The following is a 25,387-nucleotide window of genomic DNA, read 5'->3' as shown; positions in this document are numbered from 1 at the left end:
GTGTGTGTGTATTAATGACCCTCAATATTCTAGCAATAATGTTGAAACCCCCAAAGGTATCAGCCTTAATTTCCAAACCAGGGTTCATGAAAAGCTAATAGGGGCTAGAACGATATGTTAATTTGGAACTATCTCTTCCCATCGTTGACTTTTATGTACGTGGAAGTACTAAGATGAAATCATGTTGTACAAATACCAATCTAATTTTTCTATGCTACACGAAAATTGAAATTGCAAGAAATGATTAGTCGAAAGAAAGATAACATAGAAAACTAGTATATTTGAAATAAAGGAAGGTAAACTATTTTATCTACAATGAAGTCAAATAACACCTATTCTATCTTGAAAACAATACTAACACACCATTGAAATAAAAAAATTCAAACAATAAACCCTAATTATGTAATAAATAAGCTATTTCTACAACAATTCAAATAAAGGCATACACACATCCTCTCTACTTCCAAATTTCATTTTTATGGTTCCAAGGGTGATTTAATACATCAAAGAAGGAAAATCATGACTCAGGTGAAAAGGAGAGAAAATTTTAGAGGTCAGGTGCAAACTGCTACAAGAGTTCTTGTTTTTCTATACGATATAGTCTGGCGAGCAATGGAATATGCCAAATGTGATGTTGAAAGGAAAAAAAGTTAAGTAAAATATTTAGAATGATAAATTACACATTTCCAAGGCATCACATCAGCTTGTGGTAGTGTTAATCACATCACAGCTCCTGTGTTGGAAGGATCAACTTTCAATTTCTTGCTTCTTTGTCCAGTCGAATCATACTTACTACTTTTCCTATGAGCTACACACATTTCCTGAGGGGTTATATGTTCTACCTCTTGTACCTGCATATATAAAACTAATGGATCTTGGGGTGAACCAACCTCTACCCCTGGATTTATCTTTCTAACTACATTGTACCAGTTCTTCACCTTCTCATCTTCTGAGGTAGACATGGATGAATATCCCCAATTGAAACTAATTCTTTCACAACCCTTCTTGCACACTCTACTAGAAGCATATCCATGAAATTCCTTAGTTGCAAAGTGAAAGCGATCTAGCTCTTGTATTTATATATCCTCTGCCTTGTGGCTCTTTAGTTCATACAATATGGTCCTTAAAGGGAAGGTAGGACAAGGGGCTTTCTTATTTCTATGAAGGACTCCTAAAAGCATTTTTTCCAACTAATATGCTACTTCTTGTAAGACCACTTTATTGGTCACATATCAAGGCATAAGGGAGGGGATATTTGACATCCAAAACACCTATTCTATGTTCCATCAAGCGCTACAAACCAATCCACAATATCTTATAGTGACTCCTTCATCTTATCAGTCATGCAATGAGGATCCATCTTGAATATCATGTGGAATATAATTGTGAAAAAGTGCTCTACTAACATGTCGTATGTGCCTCTAAAACTTGCTTCTGACAACACTTTGTAGCGAAGAAAGGCTGTGAATTTTTTCTATGGGGTCTAGTTCCAATACATTCCTGTGAACGCATATCGTGCACAGATTCCATCTAATAGAAATGAATACATAGAATTTTGATGCCTGGTTTACCCTCAAAGATGTTTTTTCCCGCCTCACATAATGTTGCAACTCAAATGACAATATATCTACCCATTTGAAGATCTTACCATGCGTAACCATCATATTGAGAATATATATCCAGTTTCCCTCAAACAACTCAATGTTATTCTGCCCATGCAACCGACAACACATAACAATAAGATATTGATATACATTGTTGAGAATCATGGTAAGATAAACTGCAGAAGGGTGGTGTTGAAACTTAGCAGGCTCTCGAAACCAATATTTAATGATGTCACTTGTGTCAAGATTGGGAAGATCCAAAGTTGTAGGGTTTCTTGTAGATGCAAAATAGGGGATTGTGCAAAAACAATAAACGATGAATGATGAAAAAATAAAAATAGTAAATAAATTGAACCAAGTGAAAAAATAATAATTCTATTTGAACAATGTAACCATTACAAATCCATCACCTATATTTAATATAATATGCAAGAAAATACATCATATAAACTATCTAGATAAGCATGTATAAAAGTAATGTTCATAAATAAGTTGTAAAGATAAAAAAAAAATGCATGAATAGAAATGGTAGAAGAGGGATCTTGAGCACCTATAGTAGTCATTAAGCCAAGGAATTTGAGAACCCTGAAGGAAAAGCCTAACTAATAGATGAAATCAAAGATTAGTTCTATTAACTAAAATGTTGCTTGTACATGGAAAAAGTTACAAAACTTGAACTCTAAATTTCTCTGATTGCTCTACTTTGTTCTTCTACTATTCCTACTTGTCCTATTGAACTATTTATGTTCTATATTCATACATGATGGGTATAATTCCATCCTCCTTGAGGAGAGGACTTCTTTTCCTCCAAAATACCTAGAAAAGTAGATCATGTTTCCTAGGTCACCATGTAGCAGTAAAAAGGAGTATTTATTGTCCTTAATAAGTCAAGTTTGGGGTCTTTTGTAAAATATAGTAAACCCCATGAATATATTTTGATGTATCTCCTCGAAATATATGAAAATCCATTTAATATCTTATACAATTGTCATGTTAGGAACATAAGGTAGGTTTAATGTGGCCTTTATGTTCATGGGAGTTGTTAGACGGCCCTTATTTTTTACCTATTATGGAGTCTCATCATGCCCCCCTATTAGAACTATTGTTGACCCTTTGAGAAACCTTACTCCTCTTCCCCCCTATGTTATTTTAAGTCATTTATATGACAACTTTCTTTACATTACATTATGAGTTAGAGGTTTGTATGTAGCGTAGGGTCAAAACCTTCATACTCTTTAATAGATTTCCATTCCTTAGACTCCTCTTCTTAACGTTCATGTTCTTGGAGCCATAGCAATAGGGATAGATTAATTCTATTCGAAATCCATTAGAATCCCAAATTTTGAATAATTCTATTGTACAAATAAGTCTTGGCAAGTGGAGCCTATAGTCTTTCAAGAGAGTGGTACCCTATAATTTCCGTGTTGTGCAGTACTTCTTTCCATCTCATTTGGAAAGCTTGTGATTTTTCCTTTCCTAATAATCTGAGAGTATCTTCAAAGCAGATTATGGAATTCACTTGTCTTTGCATTGTAAACTTCCACTACTTTAGGATCTTCTACCATAATTACATTAATAGAGGTGAGGATGGATGGGTTTGGGTGTTCTAGTCTAATTGTAGTTTCACTTTTAGCTCCCCATCCATGGTCCTTTTTATTTCTTCATCTCTAATCTGATCATGCCTTAGCCAAGATGTTAGGAGAAATAACTGTGCATCTCCCAGATATGTCTTTGGGTCCCATATGGTCAAATCTATGAGCACAAGGTTGTAAAGGTAAAATTAATCAACCTTGGAATTTCCCTCTATGCTACATTGTAGGAAAAAGTAAATGAAATCCGTAGTCTCCTCAATGGAGATGGTTCATTTCTGTGTAATCGTGTTTATCTAAAATCAACACCAGTTCTCTTTAAAAAATAATGAGTAAGCCTTTGAAGGTTATCTAAAATTTATTTCCTCTAAAGAGAGGTGTGCCATGGTGCCTAGAGTTGTTTCCAAGGTTGCAAGCTGAGTGTCTCTTGCTTATAAGAATATTTATCTATATTGTAATTGTCTTTTTAGCCACTTATTTTCTTTCTCAAGTTTTTCTCTCCTATTCGCTTCATCAATTCTTAGGAAGGTCATTTATTCTCTCATTATGTCCATCTCATCCTCCATTTTAGCAATATCAACTATACTTTTTCATTGGGTTATTCTCTTCCGTGGGTGACTTTCAAAATTTTCCCTATCCAACTTGAGTAGTATAGGGAAATAGATGTTTAGGAATAATTCTTCCTAATGTTCTTACAAGAGGAGGATCAAATAATAATGGCTAAGAAAAATAGGAATGGGGATTTCTTAGTTGCTTGGATAATTTTCTAGCTTTCTATAATTCTATAGGTTATTCATGTAGCAAGGAAATATATTCTTGTAGTTGGGAAGCTTGTTCCTATAGATGGGAATCCTGCCACTATGATTGCATTTTCTTCCTTATTTCTTCAAAAGGTGCTTGCATTTCTTTTATGTGTATCTTTGGTTCTGATAATGTTTTCTCCTTTACATTATATAGCACTCCTTTTTTTGGACTAGGGATGTCATCAATAATGGTAAGTGTAGGAGAAGGAGGATTTATATTTCCTCTTTGTGTAAACAAAATGTTGAATAGGATTGACTGTTTGTGGCTTTGTGGGAGTGTTGATTATTTCTAATGTGGCTAAAATTTACTTCTCTTCCTCTTGGTTTTCCTTTTGCTTTTTGGGGTTGGTATCTTCCTTCCCCTTCCTCCTCTTGGTTTAACCACTATGAGGCTTCTCAAACTCTTCTTGAGCCTATAGGAGGGAATTTCTATCCATATCATTTAAATCCATCTAGGGGATGGGATGGTGAATATTTTTTAATGCATTTATGATTATCAATTTGATTATGTTATGATGGGCCAAATAATTTTTCTTAGCCTACTTAACCTTGGTACTCATCTCCTTAAGGGATTGGATAGGGAATTATGTGATACTTAATATTTCATGAGTTGATAATTCAAGTTGAAATATCAGTTGGTAGACTAGGAGATTAAATTGGAAGGCGTACACTATGCTTAACTTACCATCACAAGAGATGTATTTGAGAATACTATAGGCTATTTAATCCCAATGTTAAGTTAAAATTTCCCTTATAATCCCATTCTTGTCCTCATATGGTTGTCCATTGGTGAGTAAGAAACATCTCCTAGCATTAACAACCTCTTGTCTCTCTTATTTACTACTATCACCCCCTTAAGGTGACTAGTGACCCTAGTGATGGATTTTTCTTCAACATTTATCACCATTCCTACAAGTACAATGATTAATTCTACACCTTCAAGATTTTGTAAGTTCATGGAACATTCTAAGGAAATTTCACCATCATATCTAGCTAGCTTTGCAAAGAATCCCAATCACTAACAACTTTTTAGAATAGGCACAACTTTAGGATTCTAATGAATTCTAGTGCTATTAGTCAGTTCTATTTTGTTAAATCCACCATCAATGATGTATGAAAATATCCTAAGGAGTCTAGTATTTATTCGCACAAGTTTGTACAAGTTTCTAGGAAGGAGAAAATATTGTGCTTGTGCTGCTATATAAATTAGGATTTCCCGTGGCAGTAGTAGATTCTTTCTTTTACAATTTGTAAAATAATGCATAGTATTCAATTAAATTTGTAACCAATAACTCATCTCTCCATAATCATACCATTCAGAATGTTTAGAGCAAAAAAAATAGAGGGGGAAAAGATAATTGGTTTTTCCTTTGTTAGTTCACATCCGTGACATAGAAAACCTAATGACAAAGATATTGATATTCCAACAAGAAAGCAATATATCTAATGCCAAATGTCGAAAACTGATGGTAATAATTTAGAATTACAATTTTTTAAGAAAATAAACCTCTTTCAGTCCTATCGGGGTCTATATGAGTAGTTTTAACAATGCTTTATACTCCTATAGAAAAGTAATCCCTCCTCTAGCTGCTTGCAGTATGCCTCCTCTAGCTATACAATTTTGAGCTCAACAACCTATAAAAATTTTGTGTAATGATGAGAAACACATTGTGGCTTCTTGACACTTGGATGCATATATTACATTGAATGGGAACATGTGGTGAGCTTGAGTTTATCCCTTGGTTAAGTGGAGACGATTTCAAATCTTGGAAAGTTAAACACATAACATTCAGGCTGACACTACCTACCAATATTGTCCTTCGTGTAACTTATGCTCCCACTTTATATCATTGTCAGCTGGAGAAAAAAAACATTTTAATATATCCCTGACATTGCCTCATTCATCCTCCCACACATTGGAATGACTTTTAGAAAAGGTGGAGTTGGTCTATCAAACTACCTAAGACCTTTTCTGGCTTATCTAGCTATAAAAGCATTCTCTTCATGCATGAACAACATTTCCTTATGATTCAAATGCATTCATAGGATGTGTGTCAAATATTTCCATACCTAATTATTACCTTTTCATGGGATTTCATGTTTCTTCTTAAGTACTTGCATGTGAGTTCAAGGCATTGTTGGTGAACAGATAGTCCTATACCAACTTACAACAAATCTTGTAGCTTCTCAAGCACATTTTTCAAGGCTAGAGTGACTGATTATACTAATCATTGTGACTTGGAGACATTTATCCTTCCTTGGATGATGTGGTATTCTTTAATAATGTTTTTGTTGCTCTGTAACTTGAGCCTATAAAATTTTTGTTGGCTTCTACATGATTGTGTAGTCCGTTGTAGTAGTCACAGAGGTCCCTCTTGCTCACTAAAATATCATTCTAAAATAGGAAGGGGTATTGATAATTCGTGGAGGAAATAATGATGCTGAGGGAGAGGGGTTTTGTTGTAGTTGTGGAAAAAGAACCAAGAAGTTAAGTTGCTGTAGGGTTAGAATGGAAAACAATGAAGCTGGAATTGGGATATGTGCATGGTGATGAAAGTTCTAGGTGTTAGGATGTTTATAGTGCATTTCACTAGCTATGGTGCCAAAAAATTCTCTAATTTGTAGCTTTCTCTTGAAAGTGGGTCATCTTGTAGCATTATAGGACTTTCCTATAGAATTTTAGGGGAGCTAAAGCAATGCATGGGAAAGAGTGGGTGATGGAGTATTGATTTGGTGAATTATGAAATAATATGGAAAGTGGTTTAGGGGTGCCAACTGCGCCTTCTAGTAATGCTTGAGTGGATGCCTTGGGTCACCAGTGAAAACTTGTCTTGTTGTATTTATATGGTATGTTGTTTTCTTCTACGGTACCTGCACATAAGTGAAGGTGAGGCAAAAACATTTTTTCTTCATTTTTTCTCTCTTTTCATCCTTCTCTCTCTCTCTCTCTCTCTATCTTTTGAGGCCTACTGGCAACCTCATGGAGGTTTTCAGCAAGTGGGCTTGCCCCATTTTCCTTGGAGGATTTTTTCATCTGGAGTTCTTATTTTTATTTACCTTTTTCTCCTTTTCATACTTACAATCTTCCTTATATAGGTTTTCATCTAGTTAGTCTACATCAAGTTCCTCAAAGGAGGTTTCATTTCCAAGTTATTTTTTCTTTCTTTTCTTATTATTTTGTTCTTATTTTTTCTTGCTGGTCAGGGATGAAATAGATTGGGATATTTGATTCTATCAATAAGATTTAGTTCCTTACTTATTGAACCATCAAATTCATCCCTCAAGAGGGGTTATTATTATCTTTCAACTATTATCCATTGAATAAGATCATAACTTGTTCCTCATTGATATCCTTGATTTTAACTGAGTCATTATCATAGAGTTTCTCAACTAGATAAAACCATTTGGTCATGATATTTCCATTGAAATCCTTAAATATAGAGTGATAAATGAGGGCCCAATCACCCTCTTGGAAGGCTCTAGTATTGACTTGAATTTTGTGCCAAAATTTTCTTTACAGTTGGACTACTTTGGGTCACAATAAGTCTTTCATTTTAAACACATCTAGTGCATTAAATTGCTACAATATCTGAGCCTATGCCTTAGTTAAATCAATATCAAGTTGGGTTGTGATATTTTGAGCCTCCAATTTGTCCTCATTTTCATAGTTCATCTTCCCTTTTTCCACTTATTTTATCACGTACTTCCACTTCATTTCATCATCTTCATGGATTAAGTGTCATATAGGTCATACAGTCACATTGAAAATGTAAATTATTTGTCACCAACTAAAATCTATATTTTTTTTTGTGAAGCTTGTTTAACTAGAATATAGCTACCAAAATGTGCACTTTCTGTAGCTAACCTAATATTCTGTAGCTAGACCAAAATTTCTACAGGTTCACACATGGTAGAGATTAGGCAAGGCATATAAGAAGCTCACAAATGTCATTAGTATGGTGATCCACCTATTGGTTACATATGGAAGTACTTATGTTGGGTGCATCTTATTGGTAAATCCCATGGTCAATGTGGCTGTGACACACTATAATGCGCAAAATATTAGGTGACCAATTTTACAATCAAGCTAGTGAGGATTATTAGAAAGAAGGCAAGATCTTAAGACAATGTTACAATTGATGATGTGCCAAGAAGAGTATTCTCATGATTTATTCCTTTAGTAATGAATCATCAGAAGAAAAACTCATATTTCAATTCAAAGACTTAAACCTCGATTTCAATTCTAGTTTTTAGACAACAATTTCTCAAGTTGTTTAACTTTGAAAAATATTATAAAATCGCTTATTTTAAAGGTAAACAAAGTTCAAATATTATTATTATTATTATTGAATATTATTCTTGTGAAGACTTTGCTTTAGCTTTGAATAATATAAGTTCTATTCATGCCCTTCTCATGATTATAATTGCTAGTGATTTCATTCATGTGATCCAAAGTTTTCAATACCTCGCACATGTCTAGAGTCCCCTTAAAGACGTGTGAGGATAATATTTTTCATTCTTTCTATTTAATTTATTTATGGTCTGTCTTTTATATTAAACTCTAGTTCGACTTATTTGTCCCTGCCTCCGGCAACGCAGGGACTCTAGTGATCGATAAGGTGTTGACAAGCCATTAATCGGTCCTTTGACCAATAAAAATTGTTCACTGCCAAAATTTAACCAAAGTTTATCCCCTGGGAATTTCGGTGTAAAAAGCTTATAACCAAACTTTTGAATTTAAGGTCTTATTACAAGCTTCACTTGCCCCGATGTTATTTCAGCCGGGACAAGTTATTTTATTGTAAGTTTGCGCATGTAAAGTATTTTATGCAAGTAATTTATTTATATTAAAGCTTTTGCAGCCAGTGAATATACTTCGATGCCCTTTCGAGGTCCTTTACACATGTCTATCAAGGCCCCTTCTTTCACGCCCCCAAGCCTACGGTAGTCTTTCAACCGTGCCGGTGAGGTGTGGCACCACCAAACACTTTCTTTTTAACAATACTCGTGCACATGGACTACGCCTAATTCACTTGTCCTTACTTAGTTTGTGTTTCGCAACCAAGTAAAATGAATTTATCCTTTATACTTAATGAAGCCCATATTCATTGTGATTGGAAGAATACTAAAATCAAAAATCCAGAAAAAACGATGGACGCAGTTGCGGCGCAGGTGTTTCGTTCTTCGCCTTCGGCCGCTCAGGTTAGGGTTTCTCCCCTCGACACTTCTTTCGGTGTTCACGACGGCCATGGAGGACAGGAGGCCTCTGTGTTGGCTCGTAATAAACTCTGCAAACACATCGAAACGGAGAAGGTTCTTGCAGATATCCTTCAAGCAACGTTCCAATCCAGCATTCAGGGCAGCCGCGGCAAGCACAGAGCGGGATCATTATGCCTTCACAGCAGATCTGCACTCGCCATTCTGGTCTCGACCGGACAGTCATCCGTGCGCTTTGGCCACAAACCAGAGCAGGCGATCTCAATGTTAGCTTGGTCTTTGTTAAGATTTGGGGAAATCACTCACTTTCCGAAGCACAGTCTTTGCTTCAGATTTGACAAAGATCAGCCAGATCCGGTCACCCAGAAGGCAGAACAGTCCACGCTCTGGCCAGATCCAGAGATCTGTACACATCCTGGCCAAGATCTTGCAGGTCTGCTCCCCCAGATGGGAAATGGCCATGGCAGATCTGCTCTAGGAAGCTCAAGGCCCTTACCTGACTCCTTTCAGATCCAAATTTCTCAGCCTACAGGCAGAACCATCATGCAATGGGTTAGCCCTTCAGATCTGGTGCAGGAACTCAAACTGAATCTAGAGCGCAGAATGGGGATCCCTTCAAGCTTTCAGCGACTCCTCTTTCAAGGTAAACAACTTGAAGACCCTCTTCCCCTCTCTGCTTACAGCATTTCCAGGAACAGCTCTGTGGTGGTAACCCTTCGTTTGAGAGGAGGTGCAGCGGGACAGTCTTCCTCTTCTCGGCCTTTCTCATACAAAGACGCAGTTCACTCTGAGATCCCCAAACCCCCGGAAGCCCTTAAATCTAAGGCCTTCTTGGTTGACAAGATTGAAGAAGTTCCCTCTGTTGAACTCATTCATGAAGATCTGGCTTCCCATCTTCAAGAATTTGCAGAAAGAGCCATCATTTGCAGATTCAACGGATTGTGGCCGCGATCTCAGGATCTCTATGCATGGATCCATGCAAACTGGACACATCATTGTAAGATCTTTTTTTGTTCGAAAGGTTATTTCATTGTTTTATTTGACAACAGTAAGCATTATGAAAAGGCCTTAGCAGAAGGCCCTTGGTTCATGGGAACTGCAGGACTATTCTTGACTCCTTGGTTCCCAGATTTTGATCCAGCTACTGCAGTCATTACCAAGACACCTGTATGGATCAGGCTTCCAAACTTACCTGCCCACCTATGGAGTACTCGTGTCTTCAGAGCCATAGGAGACACCTTGGGCAGCTTCATTAATGGTGATTTATGGTGGGAATCCAAAGGTCTCTACTCATATGCAAGAATATGTGTGGAATTAGATCTGAGCAAAGGACTTCCAGAACAAATCAATCTCAAGATTAACGACTTCGTCTGGACCCAGACACTGGATTACGAGAATACTGCTTTTCGGTGCCGCCATTGCCACCAATCTGGGCATTTGCAGAATACATGCCCATCTCGCCCAGCAAAAAAGAACAAGGCCAACGTCTCCAAGCCCAAGGCTAAACGATGGGCTCCTTGTTCTCCTCCTCCTGTCATGAATTCTGATTCCTCCAGCTCTGAAGATGAAGATAGTGATGAAGAATTGAATCAGCCGCCTCATTTCGTGGCCCCTCCCACAGATGGTCTGGCGCCTTCCTCTGACTCAGCCATTGCTCAGAAACGTGTCCATTTGTCCTCCTCCTCTGATTCAGAAAAGGAGGGCTCTCCTGTGGAGGACCCCAATCTTCAAGTTGTTATTGCTCATCCACCCCAAAATGGTTGGGTTGAAGTCAAAAAAAGGAAAGGGAAAAAGCTTCGTGTTGATGCCTCTACCCTTTCAGGGTAGGAATCAATGCTTCTTTAGGCTACCAGTGACTTGTTGTAGCTCCTTGCTTGCTTAATTCCTTCTCCGGAACCGAGGTTGATAGTCTTATCATTTCCGGTTGCCGGTTTCCTGCCTCTCTGGAATGTATCCTCGTGTACAATATTTTTGCTTAATAGAATTAGTCTTAATTGAAAAAAAAAAAATGAAGCCCATACTCATTCATTATCCATATGCAATTAACCAAGAACAATAACAATTGCACACAAGTATAAAGGGAGGGGCAACTCCCGGTAAAGTTTGCCCGACAATAATATATTATAACAGTTCTTCAATAATACATCATCAAGTATACTTGGCAAAACTCCAAGTCTATACTTAGAATAATTTACAACCAAGGCAAAGACAGCCTTTACAATACATGTGCCAACCTCATATGGTAGGAGGGTGCTCACCCGAGACACCAAGAACTCCTCCTTTAAGTTCTGCACAAATCCACCTCAAAACCGTACCTCAACACCTACACTTGTCTCCCGGTAAAATTGCGCACTTCTACAGTAGAGCGCATGAGTTATGCGCACTCTACTTTATTTCTGCGCCTCCCTTTTACCCCTATCCAATGTGTAGAGAGAGATGCGAAGTTGTGTGTTGCAAATGAGGCTCTGCATTCACTAATATATACGCTAGCCTGCTCAAGTGTAAGGGGTGCCCAGCCTTAAGGCCGACCCCCTAAACTCTGTCATAACGCCCATACAATACCAAAGTATATGTCGGCTTTGCTCCATCGTGCAAGCCTCTCCAATCGTGGTATAAACCTTTCGCTCCAATTCATTTTCGCACTAAGTATTATGTGCTTTCATGTATCGTCGCATTAAGTTTGTCGCACAAGGTTCGGAGGTTCATCGCATTGTCCGCCTGCTTGTCGTGCAAGGAGCACTCGCCCGTCGCGTTAACCGCCTGCTCGTCGCACCTGTGTGCGCCTGCCGTGCCGCGCGCCCGTCGCTCGCCTGCCCGAGTCGCGAAGGCCTTACATCCTCCTCCACCTGATATCGTTGTCGTCCTTGACAACATACCATCTCGGTAGCTCTCCACCAAGATCATCATCAACCATGATGTTGACTCCTCCACATAAGGCAAACATCCCTTCAACATATGTAGAATCCCATCTCCATCATGCTCCACCTTAGCAATCAACTGTCACCAAGATACTCCATACTAATGTATGTCAGATGTCCATGACCACCTTGTCACAATCTTCCCATGCTACTCTCCACCATGGAAGGTCGATCCCTCCAACTCAAGCTACATGCCCATTGCAACAATGTGTCAAGCTCCATCATATCATCATCACCATGTGCAAACTGCCCATGCTATGCCAACAAGTGCTAACACACCTCAATCATGTGTCAACATCTCATCTCAATATAACAGTAGTCATCTTGATCTATATGTCATCATGTGAACCTCTGTCATGATACTCCAGCATAATGCCAACACATCTCTGTACACTTCGCGACCCCATGTCTGAACTAGTTGGGTAGCTAATCCAACCATCACGCCCAATCCATGAGAGTGAACATCCTCATGTCCTCATCAATTGTTCCTCAAACATCTGCCACATCCTCGACTCATCAAGAATCTACAATCCATGCTCAGGTCCATGGAAACTCCATCCATCTGCAACATGTCATGATGCTTGATGCCAAGCCATCCCTGCACCATCAATCATACCTGCTCAACATGTTTAAGGACTCACTGCCATGAGCAGCTAACAATGAGCCCCATCTTCTCTTTTCATCTAAGAAGATGTAGAGGGAGTAGAGCCTGAAGGCTCTCCCTCACTAATCAACTCAATCCATCTATCAGGATCCTCAACCTCCATCCTTTGTAGATATGCCTCCCGGTCTTCCTTCTGGATATTCGGCCTCACATATACCTCATCAACATCATCATCATCATCTTCCACCAGCTCTAGCCTTCTTGACAAATCCAAGATGCTATCTGAAAGTGATCTAATGACCAATGACTGCTCCACAAGCTTTGCCTCAACAGTGGACAACCGCTTGTTCACCTTCTCCTTATCCTCCATTTGCATTCCTCCTAATTTATGATCAGGTTTTGTCACACCAATGGTTGGAACACCAATGGGTACATCTTCCCTTCCATCATAAATGTAGAGCTTCCTCAAATGTGGTACAACCATAGCCTCAAATTGTTTCATGAATTCCATCCCCAATACAACTTCATAGTCATCAATCCGCACTATAGTGAAGTCCACCTTTCCGGTCCATTCACCAAGTGTAGTGTCCACCTTCTCAGCTATACCAAGAATCTCTATAGGAGGAGAATTCACTGTCTTCATTTGTGCCTTTACCGGTACAAACTTCAGTCCAATTCTTCTCACAGTATCTTCACTCATGAAGTTGTGAGAAGCCCCACTATCCACCATAGTGAGTACATCAGCACCTCCAACCTTCATCTGAACATACTCCAATCTGTTCCTTTCAGGATCTCTCCTAGAGACCACCTCCGTAGTAGCAGAAGCACCAAGTATCTGCATCATCCCTACAGAAGCACCTTCATTCTTTCCATCAGATTGTGCAATAGCAGCCACCTTTGGTTTAGAAGGACAATTCTTCACCGTATGTGGACCAGCACAAATCCAACACTTCAAAGGTTTCTTCATCTTCGAACTATCATCCGATTTTGAAGCATCTTCCTTCTTCTTATCTTTCGGTTTCTCGGACTTCTTCTTCCTATCATCAGAAGTCTCATCATAATGTTCCACCAACCTGTCAACAGCAGCAAAAGCTTCTTCAAGTGTCCTAATCTTTTGCCTCTTCACTTCATTGTGTGCCCAAGGTTTCAACCCAATAATGAAGTTGAACACCTTGTCCTTCTCCGCCATGTCAGGAAGTTCCAGAGCTGCACTTGCAAACTCGCGCTGATATGCTTGTAGGATTCCGGTTTGTTTTATGTACTTAATCTTCGTCCTTGCTTCCCATGTTTCATCCTGAGGACTAAAATGAGTCTGCAAAGCCTTCTTCATGTCATCCCACGAAGTAATGTCATCAGCACTACCATTGGCAATCTGATCTAACTTCCTTCGCCACCACATCTTAGCATCCTTTGTTAAGAACTGAGCAGCTACCTTGACCTTTGTCTCATCATCAGATAGACCCAATCGTTCCAAGTATTGCTTCATGTCCCATAGAAAGTTGCCAAGAGTTTTTGCATTCCTTGTGCCATCATAAGATTCTGGTTCCTTGACTTTCATATGAGGTACTCCTCCACTTGAGTTGTGCCTAACTGCCTTCTTCAACACCGCTATCTCATCATTGGCTAAGTCAATAGTTTTCCTCAAGTTCACGATCTTTGCAAGACCTTGATCCCTTGATTCTTCAACCTCTTTGACTCTTACTTCAAGTTGTGTACACATAAGATCGGTGTACTCATACTGTGCTCGGAGTTCATCATGTTGTACTCGCAGTTCTTCAAGCTCTTCCTTGGTCTTCAAGTTGGTCTCTTGCTCTTTAGCAAGCAAGTCCATCTTCTTATCCCAAGAAGTCTCCAAAGCCTCCATCTTTTCAATCACCTTTTCAATGAACCCAAGAGTAGTATCCTTCATTGTATGACTAGACCCAGCCTGAGAATCAGTTGCCATCTCTAACAACTTCTTGCTCTTTTTCAATCTAGTTTCAACCATTCAACAGCTTCACCAAGTTACCTGCAATTAGAACCAACCCTTGTTCCACTTCGTGTGAAACGGTTTCCTTCACCTGCAGTACCTGTCACGAGCAACCCTGCTCAACATCAACTATCAAATTTCCAAGTCTTCACGAGCAAACCTTGCTCTGATACCACCTGTCACGATAGTGCAGTGGGATCAGCACTTCATCGTCAACCCGATCATCAGCCTGCTCTGATACCACCTATCAAGGTGTGTATCAGCTTCAATGCTTCAATCATCAACCAGGATATCAGCTCTGATACCACCTGTCACGCCCCCAAGCCTACGGTAGTCTTTCAACCGTGCCGGCGAGGTGCGGCACCACCGAACACTTTCTTTTTAACAATACTCGTGCACATGGACTACGCCTAATTCACTTGTCCTTACTTAGTTTGTGTTTCGCAACCAAGTAAAATGCATTTATCCTTTATACTTAATGAAGCCCATACTCATTCATTATCCATATGCAATTAACCAAGAACAATAACAATTGCACACAAGTATAAAGGGAGGGGCAACTCCCGGTAAAGTCTGCCCGACAATAATATATTATAACAGTTCTTCAATAATACATCATCAAGTATACTTGGCAAAACTCCAAGTCTATACTTAGAATAATTTACAACCAAGGCAAAGACAGCCTTTACAATACATGTGCCAACCTCATATGGTAGGAGGGTGCTCACCCGAGACACCAAGAACTCCTCCTTTAAGTTCTGCACAAATCCACCTCAAAACCGTACCTCAACACCTACACTTGTCTCCCGGTAAAACTGCGCACTTCTACGGTAGAGCGCATGAGTTATGCGCACTCTACTTTATTTCTGCGCCTCCCTTTTACCCCTATCCAATGCGTAGAGAGAGATGCGAAGTTGTGTGTTGCAAATGAGGCTCTGCGTTCACTAATATATACGCTAGCCTGCTCAAGTGTAAGGGGTGTCCAGCCTTAAGGCCGACCCCCTAAACTCTGTCATAACGCCCATACAATACCAAAGTATATGTCGGCTTTGCTCCATCGTGCAAGCCTCTCCAATCGTGGTATAAACCTTTCGCTCCAATTCATTTTCACACTAAGTATTATGTGCTTTCATGTATCGTCGCATTAGGTTTGTCGCACAAGGTTCGGAGGTTCGTCGCATTGTCCGCCCGCTCGTCGTGCAAGGAGCGCCCGCCCGTCGCGTTAACCGTCCGCTAGTCGCACCCGTGTGCACTCGCCGTGCCGCGCGCCCGTCGCTCGCCTGCCCGAGTCGCGAAGGCCTTACACCTTCCACATGGATATTAACATGCAACTCTGGTATGGTAAAAGATAGTCGGTGCAGAAGGCTCAAGCAAAAACTAGGGCCACTCCTTCACTATTTCGTTGTCATTTTGTCCTGTCGTTTTGTCCCCGCCTGCCCAGAAGAGTCTGCAAGTTTTCAATTCCAGCCTTTCGACGTGCTCCAGTTCCTTGGTATGTCTATTTTCAAAATGGTATATATATGTTTTCATTTTGAAAGGTTATACAACAAGATAATAAAATTTATTGCAAATATACCTTGAAATCTTTTTAAAAAAACAAAGAAATGAAGGAAAATAAGAGGCGTACCATAGGCAGTTCCTTGCGGAAGATGTAAAATCTAAGTCTGGCAATGGCGTCCAGGAGCCAATGCCCTCCGCTTATATGACAGTGAACGTGCAAAGACATTTTTTGCTGACATTTCTTCCACTGCGCAAGAACTTCGTCTCTCTGTAACCTGTTATACCATCCCTGCAACTATGCTTATATATAGAGAAATAATAGGGTTTAAACCTTTGAGCCATTTATAAAGAGAAGGCCTATGGGTTCCTGGCAAAAAGGTAAGGCAAAAAGTGAGCAGCGCTGGGCAACCAAGTTGGTATGGAAGAACAACTGAAAGCATCTAAATAGATGCCGGGAATGGGTGCAATACAATGGCAAACACCATATCAATGGACCCCTAATCTCTCACATGGTCAGGCATCTTTAGATAAGAGAATATGCTCCCGCATTGGTTTTTTTAGAAAGCTTTACCGCCAAGACGAGCAGGGCGAGTTCTTGGCCGAAGCCAAGAAAAGGTTTAAGGCTTTAAACTTCTGAGCCATAAAAATCCTATTTTTTGCACATATATAAAGAACTCACAGGCTTTAAACTTCTTAGCCATAAAATCCTATTTTGTGCACATATATAAAGAACTCGCAGGCTTTAAACTTCTAAGCTATAAAAATCCTATTTTCAAAAGATTCAACAAAATAGAACACGAGCCGACGTGATATTTATTGATTGTTTCAGAAATAGGCAACGATAACTTGGCCGTGATGTCACTGTGTGTGAGCGTATAAATCCTCAGAAAATGCCCCAGCTGATTCTCTTCCTATGCTCCAAGAAATAAGACTTTGAGCTTCGATGTCGGGAAGACTGCAGGCCCAAACAATCTCGCCTCCTACCAAACCAATGCCAAGATTCAGTCCTCATAATCAATGAATTAACAGAGCACAATGGAAAAATATTTGCCGCGGTGAATCACTAAGATTACCATACGAGTACTACTAGGTCGGGGTAAGCTGCTATTAATTCGATGTCTGTTATTGGACTGTAATTGATAGTCGACCAGAGCATTCCAGGGGCTCCCACTATCCAGAAAGCTAAAGGAAAACTTTACCTTCGATTTCCTTGTGAACTGAGATTGTGGATTCTGTGGTGCAGACGAAATCCGCCCACCGGAATGGGGAAAGGAGTAGCATTGCTGTGTTTTTACAACAAATGATGTTGCTACCGCCATGGCTAGGGTTTCTGATTATATTTCAGAAGTTGAAGTTGTTGCAGCAGCCAGGTCATCGGTCATAGGCATAAACAACATGAGAGACAACACCTGTAAAGTCGGGTAGAGGTGCAGTGCATGCAGTGTTGAGAGTAGATTCAATAACAGAAGTGCATGGGGTGGATTATTGTAATCAAAGCTAGAGGAATATGGCAATATTCTTGCACTCTAGCGAGGTTGGTTAAGGAATTAGAATTCCAACCAGGATGAAGGCAAGACAACTTGTCCATCTTGCAGTTTGAGCTATCGCATGCAAGACAAGCTGTAGAGTAGTGGGCCCAAAGAGTTAGACAAATGGTAAATTTGTGGGCCCAAACAGTGTAAAACATGGTGATTTATTACTACTTTGTATGTGACATTTCGGCATGCACTCCAAGTGTCCTTTGCAAAGGTACATCTCTACATCCATTACAAGTTTTGCATTCTCTTTCATTTCTGTCGAGTAAATCAATTCGCACCAAGGACATAGTACTAGGGTTTCAAGTGCAGGGCCAAGTAAATCAATTCGCACCAAGGACATAGTACTGGGGTTTCAAGTGCAGGGCCAAGCCAGGTGCAAGTACTGGGGTTTGAAGTGCAAGTGTCGGAGATGCATTCTGGAGCACTCTCTGAAGACATCTCTAAAGCCTATAATTACTACACGGTTTGAGCAAATGCATCACCAAGCAGAGGAGGAATTGATGGCTACAAGGTCTGGTCAACAACCTTGATCGTTAGAACAAAAAAAAAAGAGTTTATCATGTGAAGAATGGCGAAGAAATAAGCTCTGGCGATGCTAACTGGGAAGACAACGATGTAACGTCGAGTAAGATTGAAGAGAAAGAGCTGAGCATAGAGAAAATCTTTGACGAGAATAAGGTGCCTCCTTGGTCAGAACAGATCACATTCAGAGCAATGTTTGTGAGCATGGTGCTGGGTATTATGTTTTGTATAATTGTCATGAAATTGAACCTCACCACCGGAATCATCCCTTCTCTCAATGTTTCTGCCGGATTGTTGGGATTCTTTTTCATCAAAATATGGACCAAATTCCTCGACAAGATCGGGTTGTTGAAGACTCCGTTCACCAGACAAGAGAATACCGTGATTCAAACCTGTGTGGTGGCTTGTTATGGGATTGCATTCAGCGGTATGTATGGATGACTCTGAAACTTTTCATGATGAATTATTATTCCATTTTGGTTTTCTGAATTGGATATAATGGCAGGGGGATTTGGATCATATTTGTTGGGTATGAGCAGAAAGATCTATGAACAGGCAGATATAACTACCCCTGGGAATACTGCAGAGAATGTCAAAGATCCAAGTCTTAGTTGGATTATTGGTTTTCTTTTTGTCGTGAGTTTTGTAGGACTGTTAGCTGTGGTACCGCTTCGGAAGGTAATGAAACTTGGATTCCTAAGAATGAGTGTAGTTTTGATTTGGAAATTTTATGTTTGTTATTATTTTGGTATTTATTGCAGTGAATGTGAATTTCAATTTTTTTGGCTTTCTTCTTGGCTGCTTATTAGATAATGGTGATAGATTATAAGCTCACCTATCCAAGTGGTACAGCAACAGCTATTCTCATAAATGGATTCCACACTCCTCAGGGAGACAAGCTAGCCAGGTAATGCTAATGTAATGGCAGAATAGTATAACTAACGAAACATTACAAATGTTTGAACTTGATCAAATGGATATATTCACAGCCTAGTTCATCCCCACTTTTAAGTATCAATGAATTTTTCTTCTTACCCTCAATTGCCCTCAAATATCGCAGGAAACAAGTCAGATCTCTTGGAAAATTCTTCACGTTGAGTTTTCTCTGGGGTTTCTTTCAGTGGTTTTTCACAGCTGGCGATGATTGTGGCTTTCAGCAGTTTCCTACTTTTGGATTAAAAGCTCGGGATCAGAGGTATGTATTTGGGTTGGATATGGCTTTCGTTGACTTATATTGAATGGGTTGATGAGAGTTTATTTGTTTGGTTACCCAATTTAATTAGCGAGGAAAGCTATTATAGTTTTAGTTTGTTTTTGTGGACATCTTTATTTGGATTGGAATTCTGGGTACTATTGCTTTTGATTTTGAGCTCGTGAGATTTGGGATCAAGCATATGTCCTGCATTTAGGACTGGATTGAGATGTGGAAACTACATCGCTGGCATTCCTAAAGTAGCAGAAGCCTGACTAAAGGCCAATTTATATTTTATTTCCAAATAGTCTGCATGTTGAGCTATCACATCTTGCAGCACTTGGTTATGCATGAATACTTTTGTTGTACTCTCCCATTGGTTAGAGGACTTTTCGGCTAAGCAGTGTCCACAGCTCTGTTGTCCTGTAAGGGAAAAAATTCCTGGCCTGTCCATGCAATTTAGTTCATTCCTTTATATCAAAATTATCTGGGCAACTAAATCTGCCATCAACCTAGAAGGTTCTCAAAACCTCCTCCTCAGAAGAGGTTCTGCCTTAAAATTAACTTGTCTAAAGACCTTGAAAAGGAAAGGCTCTCACCCAACACCTCACGCTCTTCAATGTCCCAATGTTGCAAATATCATGTTGGTGAATATATTGCCAAGAGACTGAAAAGAACCCAACACCTCACGCTCTTCAATGTCCCAATGTTGCAAATATCATGTTGGTGAATATATTGCCAAGAGACTGAAAAGAAACTTATCAGAAATAATAGAGTATCGGGAAACTAAAAAAAATATTAGGATATAACAGTGAATAACCCTTTTGCTTTCAATCCCCTGCTTTTTCTCTTTAAAGTGGACAAAAAAATCCAAAATTTTCAAAATATCCCCAATATTTTACATCAACTTGTGATATTTTGACAACATATCATAGTATGCCTCAAACAAGGACATTGAAGATGTATGGGTTCAAGTGGTCCAAACGAATTCACAAGACACAGGCTATGATAGCCCAAAAGGCACAAGATAGCAATCCTTTGACTTCTGTTGGGATAGCTAGAAGAAAGCCAATGGCCTCATCCACAATCAAGGAGCCAATGCAATCCCCTCAAAATGTCACCCTTGGAGGCCACAACAAAAGGGCACACTGTTTGTGTCCTCTCTTGGAATCCTAGGAGCCTTTTAACCCCAGTGAGGCCAAAATAAAACCCAAAAATTCCACCATGCCATCAACTTTGAACTCCTTCAAAATTCTAACTGGCCTAGGTGATAATGTTAAGGGTAACATGGATTCCATTTCTTTCTAACCCAATGAACGTATCAGGATGCAATGTAGGAGGGATCCTTACTCCAAAATCTAGACATCTTGTCTACAATAAGGAAAAAAAAAGCTTTGGGTTTTCTTTTCAAAAGTTCATTGAACTTTATTTGGCAAAATGCAGGCATTTTTACTTCCCCGCTGGCCCCCCTCCAATGATGAATGGGAGATGTATCAAATCTAGTCTCTCTCTATGTTGTTGTTCTCATCGATTAGAATTTAGAGAATAGACACACCATAGGGATTAATGTCAATTTTGATTAATCTTGATGTGCACATGTTGCAATTAGTAAATATTCATTTGACCTGCATTGCAAAAAAAAGAACACAAATTTGGAAGTGGAAAGCTGATGAACTTCCAAAAGCTCACTGGTTTGTCTATGGTACTTTAATATGGTTGATGCTCAGGGGCCAAGAGGGAAAGAAAGGGGAAGCTAGTTGGGATTAAATGGTAGGAAGATCCCATCACACAAGTGACAAAACCCCTAGTTTGAAGGATTATGGTAGGCCAAGTAAAAAAGAGCTTGACAATTTCATGCCCAATTCATTGTTAGTAAGTTAAAAACTGAATTTAAATTTGCTAAGAATTCCATACAGAAAAGGCATTCCAAAATTTGACTAAAATTAATGAAGCAACAACATAAGAAACAAAATACAACTTACATTGCGAATGCTTACAAGATTTGCCTTTGCTTTAAGTGTTTCAACATCACGCTCTAATTGATGTTTGCAAGAGATCACGAATTGAAGTGCAAAGTGATCTTAATTTGTTAAAGTACAGCAAATAGTTAAGTAGCTGAAATTGAAAAAGATCAGAATCTTCTAATAACTTTAAAGTATCTCAATAGGTTTGAGATTCAAGGGTGCCAGGTTCTGTTCTTGCTATTTCTTCAAAGTTTTTTACATTTTTCAAACTTATAAAATTGTTTTTCCTTATTTACTGAAGGAAATCTTTATTCCTATAACAGAAGTTAAACTTATAAATTTAATTCTACAGGGTTCCAAGTTCTACTTCATAGTTTCTCAACATTCATATTTTTCCTTTAATTTCAGAAACAGTACAGTTGAGTTGTGTTTTAAACTTCAAAATCTCAACATTTGCAAAGTCGAGACCCCTATATATAGATTTCTGTGCATTGGAAGAAAGCTGCAGATGTTTGAACACATATTTGATAGACAGTGAACCTACAAATATTGATAAGCAAGTGCATATCAATATGGTCCATAAGGCAATTAGATTTGAGGCAAACAATTGCTTCCTGTCTCTAGATATTGCTAGGAGAGCAGAATGCCAAACACCAAATGGGAGCAAAATGTATAGAGCACGAAGAAGTTTTTTCAACTCATTCAATATTATGAAATTTTAATGTTGTATTTTATTGAAATGTTTTTACTTTGACATGTAGACCCTAGGTCTGCATCATAAAAATCCTCCCAAAAGCAAAGCTCTAGTTGATAGCTGGTTCTATGGTACAAATAAATTTTAATAGCATATCTTGAATTTTATATTGTTGAAATTATCGTCTAGTCCTAAAGGTGTTGTGTACAGCCACAGAGGTGCTATTACCACTGTGATGCTCAGTAAAATTCATCTTCACTAATTTGTGATGCTCAGTATGGGAAACAAATAGATTTGGGCATTTTATTTCTGTTATGCTAGTAGTTTCGAATCCATTGTATGTTTTATAGCTCTACTGTTCCTGATTTTGTAATTTTATTTATATTTTGTTTTTCAGTTTGGCAGCAAGGAGGCCATCGAGAAGGAGCGCGCAAGGCTGTATGTTTCCTCTATGTTTTCTTAGTTTTCGCAGATTTTACATTGTTTCGCAGTTTCTTTGTAGGTTGTTAGTGGGGCTATATATTTGTGTACTAAGTCATATATGCTTTGGATGCCCGATTCGTGTCGCTTTCCTTGGTATAATTGCATGATTTTACTAATGTCAAATAAATGACCATGCTTTCGTTGTGGGAGTGCTTGAGAACTTAAGAAATCAATGGTCATGAAATCAGCCCATGCCAAGTGAGGTCTGTAATCCAATGTAACCATCTTGTAATATGAGAAGGAAAATGACCCTTTTCTCTGTGCTTGACGATCATGCCAAACATAAAATATGTTAAAATTTATGTGATGGTTGGCAGGGATCTCTGGCAAAGGGGTATTAAACATTCTGTTTTCTTTCTTACTTCTTTCAGGGACAACCAAATATCTATTCAAAAAAAAATGGCATCATCAAGGAGGGCAAACTGACCAACTGACAAATTATTCATGACTTCATCAAGTTTGTCATCATCTTCGGAAACTTTCAAACCAACAATTATAATGCTGTACTCAATTCTCAACGCAGGGCTGTCATGACAGTAGAATTGACCAGAACATTGAAGCACAAACAGAGTGATGTCAAAGATAAACCCTCCATTTATAAGGAAATGTTAAAAAGAAACAAAATGACGTTGGAAAAAGTTAAAACAAGAACAACATCATGCCTAAAAATGAATTTGTTGATGAAAAATACTTGAGGCAATAGCAGAAACATCATCAAGAAATATTCCGAAACAGAAGTCTTCATTCACAGGAAAAATTTAAAACAACTACATACTGGTGAGACTATTTGCAAATAGATTCGAATAATGATAATCATTGCCCATAACGTTCTATAATCTATGACTTTAATTAAGACTATATATACCTATTGTTTGCTGAAGACTCCTGTTCATCGCATTTGTTTGTCGCTGGAATGAGGGAATGGGGTGAGTATATATGTATCACTGAGTTAAGTCTAAATTATCACATGGGTGCATTTCATTCACAGGAGTAACAGTCATGAAGGCATCTTCTGACGTTACTGCAATTCTGGCTACATTAATGTAGCTGCACTCATATTGAATGGGTTGATGAGAGTTTATTTGTTTGGTTACCCAATTTAATTAGCGAGGAAAGCTATTATAGTTTTAGTTTGTTCTTGTGGACATCTTTATTTGGATTGCAGATATGGGAAATATTTTAGAATATATAAACATTAGTGAGGTTTAGGTTACTGAGGTTTAGGTTTTCATTTGAGAAGATTAATGAAAGAGGCCAAGGAGGCTGCAGAACATGTTTTTGTTTGATTTCTTTGTTATTTGTACAGATTTTAGTATATTCTCAAAATCTGTTAACTTCAAAGGTTTTTGATGAAAATTACCTAAACCTTTAAAAACTTGCTTATTTGACTTAACTCTGCAGAAATATCTAGAAATTGATGTCACTTATGTCGGCCTGATTCCCAAAATTGGTAATCAAAATAAGGATGACTGAAATTATCTTTATAGCAAATTTCAAATATATTCTGAAATCCACTGATTTCTTTTATTACTTACAATTTTGATGTTAGGTGTATTGCAGATTTTTCTTCGACTTCAGCTCGACATATATAGGAGCTGGGATGATCTGTCCTCACTTGGTAAACTTGTCCATATTGTTTGGAGCAGTCATCTCTTGGGGTCTCATGTGGCCTCTTATACATAACCACAAGGGCGACTGGTACACTGCCGCTGACACCAGTATGCAGGGCCTTCAAGGTTACAGGGTCTTTGTGTCCATTGCTCTCATATTGGGCGATGGACTCTACAATTTCTTCAAAATCATGGTCATCAGTGGGACCAATCTCTATAGTCAAAGGAAAGAAAGGAGGAACCGCAATGGTCTTCCAGTGGTTAACAGTGATGGGAATGAGGCACCAGGGGGTGCTATGATGAGCAGCGGCGGAATGAGATGTTTATGAAAGACAGCATACCCCTATGGGTGGCTGGAGCTGTGTATGTGGCCCTTGCTGCTATATCCATGGGAGTCATCCCACAGATTTTTCATCCTGTGAAATGGTGCTTTGTTCTGGTGGCATACACAGTGGCACCTGTGTTTGCATTCTGCAATGCATATGGATGTGGGCTCACAAATGGGAGCCTGATCTCAACATATGGGAAACTAGCCATCTTCATCTTCGGAGCATGGCGGCGTACTGGCAGGATGCATGGTTAACAAATGCTTGAAACATTAATTTTATTCTGCGTGGCAACTCAAACAACTAATTTTATTCTGCGTGGCAACTCAAACAACTGGGGTTTCTCAACCCCGGCAGGGACTACTGCTACGACAGTGCCTCCTTGTTTAAACTCTAGTTCGATTAGATGCTTTATTCATACTCTGCTTCATTTTTATGCTTTGTTCTTAGTTATAATTTTACCTTCGTACTATTCAAACACATGATAAAAGAACAAAAATAATAAAAATATTTACTTTTATTTTATTTCCAGCTTAGTCTCATATTTATATTTATGTTTAGTTATGGTTAGCTGTGGTTCAGCACACGCACACTCGTAATCTCTTGGGCTTCCTCAATTTTGGTTTCTGCTAGTTTTTTATTATATTTTTTATTTTAGAATGATATTTTATTGCTCTCTCGTCATTGCTTCCTAGAATAGTTTAATTCCAAATTCTCATAGATTAACTTTTCTTTTATAGCATAGTAGTATAAATTTACTTTGAAGTAATAAAGATTAGATTAAATTTTCCTCAAGCTCCATAGATTAATTTTTTTTCAAGCCAAATAGTTTAGATTTCCATTGAAAGTACAAG

General features: G+C 38.8%; 2 pseudogenes across 1 annotated transcript; one reads left to right on the top strand and one right to left on the bottom strand.

Annotated features, from left to right (window-relative positions):
- Positions 1–11,127: 11,127 nt before the first annotated feature.
- Positions 11,128–17,862, bottom strand: LOC149217298 (uncharacterized; annotated as a pseudogene).
- LOC149217297 (putative metal-nicotianamine transporter YSL12) lies at positions 17,522–24,790 on the top strand (annotated as a pseudogene). Its single transcript, XR_016250142.1, has 6 exons — positions 17,522–17,581; positions 18,280–18,691; positions 18,770–18,942; positions 19,074–19,171; positions 19,325–19,459; positions 24,158–24,790. The product of XR_016250142.1 is annotated as a putative metal-nicotianamine transporter YSL12 (transcript).
- Positions 24,791–25,387: the final 597 nt, after the last annotated feature.

Source organism: Pinus tabuliformis, chromosome 1_1 (assembly GCF_031772625.1).
Source record: "Pinus tabuliformis cultivar Carrire ecotype Pingquan chromosome 1_1, CPIR1, whole genome shotgun sequence".
Classification (NCBI taxonomy): Eukaryota; Viridiplantae; Streptophyta; class Pinopsida; order Pinales; family Pinaceae; genus Pinus; species Pinus tabuliformis.
This window is presented reverse-complemented; position numbering and strand designations above follow the sequence as displayed.